Source organism: Mercenaria mercenaria, chromosome 2 (assembly GCF_021730395.1).
Source record: "Mercenaria mercenaria strain notata chromosome 2, MADL_Memer_1, whole genome shotgun sequence".
NCBI classification, from domain to species: Eukaryota; Metazoa; Mollusca; class Bivalvia; order Venerida; family Veneridae; genus Mercenaria; species Mercenaria mercenaria.
Window position 1 is genome coordinate 72,287,914 of NC_069362.1, and position 6,000 is coordinate 72,293,913.

Genomic DNA, 6,000 nt, shown 5'->3' on the forward strand with positions numbered 1-6,000 from the left:
TTGTCAGTAGGCGAATCTATAAATATGCGACAACATCCTATAGATCCCGATTCTGTTTCACTGATTCGACGCCGCCCTGAAGACGGTGTCGAGTATATGGGATACACTTTTATTTTGGACCCTGTAAAGATGGTAATGAATAGTTTCGGAGTGATAAACTGAACACAGCGAATAGTTTGTAAAAGGATCAACGATATTGCACAATACATTTTAGTGAATAAACAAAAAAAGGCAAAAAGAAAACATAAAAAATGTATGTAATGCAACTTATTATGTGATTTAAAACAATGCTATCTGTCTTTCCTCTCCTTATTTGTAGAGCAGAACATATTTTTTTATTTACAATTTCGTCAAAAATGTTGATCCGATTTATTGATAAGTATTAGTTATTGGTCAAATATCAGATTTTATGGAATTTATTGCAAGCGTAGCGTAGCGGAGCGCAGCAATAAGTTCTATAAAATTTGATATGACCAATAACTGATTTACAGTTTGCCTGTGCAAAAAGTCACGTACACCATGTCGGCGTACGCTTTGAAGTGATAAACGTCCACCCATAAGAATTTTGATTGACAGGTCTAGAGAGGAAAAAGTTGTCTTGAAACGTCAATCAAATACCATTAGCCAGGGTTCATTTTTTACAGTGTTAATTCGTGAATGGTATTACATGTATATGCACATGTCGAAAGTAACTAAAATATGGCAGAAAAGACCGTTTCAACAGAACACAAAACTGAGCTGGATTATCAGTTAGATTTCCTGAACGATGACAACTTCTATATTCCGTTTGGTCAAAATGATGTTACTGTTTCGCAGCTCCTTACTGTCGACACGCAACAATTCTACGACGCCAAGAATGATACTAGTAATCAAGCAGAAAACAAAGAGAACACCCCAGCAGAAGTGTGCAACAGTATGTATTTTTAATTTAATTTTTAACTTAGTGCTTTTTGATAACCGATCATAGAGCTAAAAATTCTAGCAATATTTTTGCTCTGATTTGTAATGTTTCATTATCTCCCGCCGATGAAAGGGAGGTGGTAGAGCTATTGAAATGGCGTACGTTGTCCGCCCGTGCGTCCTTCCGTCCGCAGTCATTTCTCGGCAACTAGCTAATAGAATTTTATGAAACTTAAAATAAATATGGACCAACATACTGCAATAATGCCCGTCATTTTTTTATTGGATTGGTCAATTTTCCTTAGAGTATTGCCCTTGATTTAACGAAAGCATGTGTCCTTTCGTCTGTCTGCTGCCATTTCTCAGTAACATGCAGGTAGAATTTCATGAAACTTAAAATAAATATTGAACAATATACCGCTATGAACATGATGCCCGTCATTTTTTTTTTTTTTTTTTTTTAAATCCACGTCCGCTGCCATTTCTCAGTAGCCATTTGGTAGAAGTTCATGAAACTTAAAATAGATAACAGTCGAATCGGAATGACAATGCATTTACCACAAACCCTTTCATGTACCGTGTTTGTGGCAGTTTGAATTAAATAAATATTCTTTTCTCTTTGCAGGTAGATTTCAGAAGCCGATGTCTACAGCAGATATCAAGACGCTGTTCCTGCCAACACGACTCGAAGTAATGTATGGGCGATAAATGTGTGGAAAGAATGGGCCGAGAATCGCAACTTGCAACCAGAAACTGCGTCGGAGCCGGGCTTTCAAATTCCTCTGGATATTGGAAATGGACTTTTGAAATGTTTGTGAAATTAAGCGGAAGAACGGTGAACCCTACCCGCCAGCAACTTTGCAAAATATTGCAGCAGGAATTCAACGTTATTTACGTACAGAGAAATTGATGCATGTAAATTTGTTTAAAACGGACGATCCCACATTCACGGAATTTCGAAAAACGTTAGATTCCCAAGTGTGTTGAAACCGGAAAGCACCAAAACAGAATTACAAAATGAAAGCGAAACTGTGAACGTACCAGCAGGTGTTCAGAAAGTCATGATAGTTACACACAATGGTAAAAAAACTGTGATGGAAATTTAAGTAGAAATTGTTACGTGACTGTACTTGTATTTTGTGAACTTCTGGTGAAACTGCTTATGGTAGCTTGACATTAAATTGGGGCTTCACACTTTTTCAGTCTAGTTGATTATTTCAAACGAATTCGATAGAGTGACAGACATTTATTCAAACTACATTTGATATATACTAGTTCAGCCGTTCTTTTCAGTTTTCACTGGATATTTAGCCATGCTGAATAAAGTTCATTTGTGTGTTTGCTTTGAACTATCTGTACTTGATCAACTAATCATTACCAACTTTTAGTAACATCTCGAAACCGATAAAGCGGGACAGATCTACCTATCATAAAAATCAATAAAACCAATAATCCGATATCATCGCTATCGGACGGATTCGTTGATTTCCGTACTAATTGTTGTTGTTGTAGTAACACGGGGGAAAAATCGATAATTAACATCTTTGGTCATTATCTGATGCATTTACAGGCGGGCGGTTTGCTAAACGATGTACCTGAATTGAATGAAGTTTTGGTAATTATAAAAGTGGAAATCAGATCAGATTCTGGGATATCCTTGCTAGAATTTAAGCAATTATAATATTTTTTGTTTCAAAATAAAGTTGATTAAGCTTTGTATTATAAATACGGAAGTCGAAAAATTATATAATACTTTATAAATTGTCAAATAAAAGTAATATTTAAGAATATGAATATGTTATCTAAAATATTTAGAAATCGTTACATTTTATACATCGAACACATAGATTTACTTTCTTTTTAATACATGAAACATCATGCTAACGTATATCTATGTACAGAAAAGAAATATTTACGCACAAGAAACTGTCTGCAAATAAAATAAATATTCAAGAATATGAATATGTTATCTAAACATCGTATATACTTCCTCTATACAAAGAAGTATAAAATACAATATATTTTTATAGCTCTTTGCTCTATACGCGCTTTCTTTCACATATGAACATTAGAATATGAGCTTTTGATTCTAAAATATTTTCAAAATTCTAAACCACTAACGTTTTTCGATTTTCATCGCAAAAGGTAGTAAAAGCAGCAAATTCTCATGTATTTCTATAACATAAAGTTTGTCAGTAATTAAGTTTTGAAGCCTTCATAAGAAATATAGCATTTTTTTTTCAAGACATCTAGAAAGTATTTTATTATCGAACGATCTGGAAGCCGGTCGCTTTAAAGAAAAAGAAATATAGAAATAAAACTAAATACTTAACCCTTACCATGCTGAACACGATTGGTTCTTCCTTTGAAATCAGTGTAGACCATGATCAGCATGCACATCCGTGCAGACTGATCATGATCTGCACTGTCTGCCATTCAGCCAGTAACTTTTTGGTATGCACCCTTTTCATGATTAATAGTAATGTCCAAATTGAAAGATAGACAAGTTCATTATTGTAATTTAGCATGGTAAGGATTTAGTTTCTTATTTCGTGCCTAAATAGAAATATCATATTTGCGTGACATGAATAAGTACTACTGACAAATGCTACTACCGTAGTATACTTGAACTATAAATATATTGTTACAGGAAAAAAAAATAACAATAACTTCATCAATATCTCAATTTTAGAATAGCAGACTTAACTAATTAATAACTTAAGATTTTTCGTGAAATTTGGGCCAGGTTCTTTACTCAGTAAATATTTACGGAACAACCCTATTAACGATGTGAATTCTAAATTTGTACTGATTCTTCCTACTGTCATACGATTTATGAAATAAGGGTAAAAATCGTAAAAACAAATTTCATGAAAGAAAGGGAAAAGACTATATAAAGACAGAAGAAAGTGAAAAACATATATTACAACGCAAAAACCATAAAACAATAAAAATACCTCTCACTTATAAGAAGTGGGGTAACATATCTTTTATGACCCGCCTTGAAACAACACTGACCGGATATTGTTTACCCCTAAGCAATATTGTAATACACAATAAAAGTCAAAGGGTAATTTTAAGATATTTGTTACAATTAAATCAAATAATAGATATCGCAATTTTTTAAAACGAATGATTAAAGAATGTACCAAAAATATGCATTAATTTAAGAATACAGAATAATATATACAAAGAATTCGGAAAGAAGCAGAATTATCAGTTCATCAAGGCTATCTTTCAAATTAAAGTTTGGTCATATTATGAATAATAGAAAATGACTTTTTCTTTTCTTTTTTTTTTTTTGTTTGTTTTAAAATTATTAAAAAATCCCATATGAAGAAAAAAAGATGACCGCGTCGGAGATCGAACCCGGACCGCCACGGCAATAAAAAAGTCTCCAGATCGTTCGGCAAAAAATAATATAGGTATCTGGAAATCAATAAATTAATCATCGTTATATTTCTTAAGAATGCTTTGAAACTCAATTACTGACAGACTATATTTTACGGAAACACATGAGAATTAGTTGCTTTAAGTATATTTTGCGATGAAAATTAAAAGCATTTGTATATTTATAATTGCGAATTAAAGACTAAATCCTCCATAGTGTTATTTAAACGACAGCGGATCTAGGTTTCGGCGTTTCTGAGTTCAACAATTAATTTGTTTTAAATTCTCTAATTACAATCTTCTTTTTTTTTGTCAATGTGAAGTTGCCTACAATCTATAACAATTTGTACCGCCAAAGTCAGACTAGCAGACGACAATATTTTCCGTAACAGCTTCCGAGTACTTACGGATAACGGCGGAAAATGCCGGATTTTTTTAAGAAATGTTCACTGTACACACTAAAATGCAAAAAGGACAAAACAAACCATTATAAAATTTAAAACAAATTACACATAACGAAAATTTAATAATTTTTCTACATTTTTAGGGGTATCGAACTTTTGATTTTTTGCGGAAAATGTCTCATTTTATCTGTTATATTTGAAAAAGTCAGTTTTTTTATCCGTTTCCTACAGAGTCTATATGAACTGAGGTGGGTCTATTTAAAGTCAAAAAGGACCAACCAAATATTAAAATATTTTTTTAAAAAAACATTCATAATATCCGGAATAAATTAAACTTTAATTTGTGGGGTATCGAATTTTTGATTTCCAAATAGAACTTTTTCTATTGAAGTTTTAGTGATTTTTTCCTTCTTTGTTTATATAGGCAAATTTATCGATTTTCCAATAGATCGATGTTACTAAAAGTTGGTAATGTTCCATAACCTGCTTATTTGCATAAATCCCGCCCCTGTGTTACGACCGATGACGTCACGGTCCCTACACTATCGAGAGAAAATACGTGACATGTTTTATGCCATAAAATAAGCGAAACGTATTTTATGTGATATATTTTTCAAATATTTTTTAAAAACTTTGCCCTCTGATTGGATAACAAAGTAGGGCAAACTGTAAGGGAGGTTACCCTGTAAGTCAAGTTTTCTATTTCTATTCTTAGCATGACCTACTTACCGATCTCATTTTCTATAAATAGAACACACCGCAGATATTGCAACGCGTGAATCGCCTGGACAAGGGAGCGTTCGTGTATTTTACAATAATCTTGCAGTAAACTTCGGAGAGAATATTAAAAAAAATTATGGAAAATTACAATTTACCTGCATAAAAATTCCCTGGAAAGAAAAACGTATTTACAATGTAAATAAAGGAATCAATAAGCATAGATATGTTGAAATGAACGAAGGAAGTGCCTCTGTTAACTTATTTTTAAAGGCCTAGATTCACTACTATATAAGTGTACCCCCCCCTCCCCCACCCCCAAATCCAATATACAACTCCCATCTTATCTGCTGCTTATCAGCGATTATGTAATAGCAACTGATTAGAGGGCAATTAGCACAGCAGGGACCCCAACTAGACCATGAAGATGTGTGCAGTGGAGTTGAAAGAAATTAATTTTTCTTCTGTAAATGTGGAATGATAATAATAATAATTATTATTTTGATATTATGTAGATGATAATAACTACTACTTTAATGTTATAATAATGATAATAATAATATTAATAGAAATAATCATAATCATAATC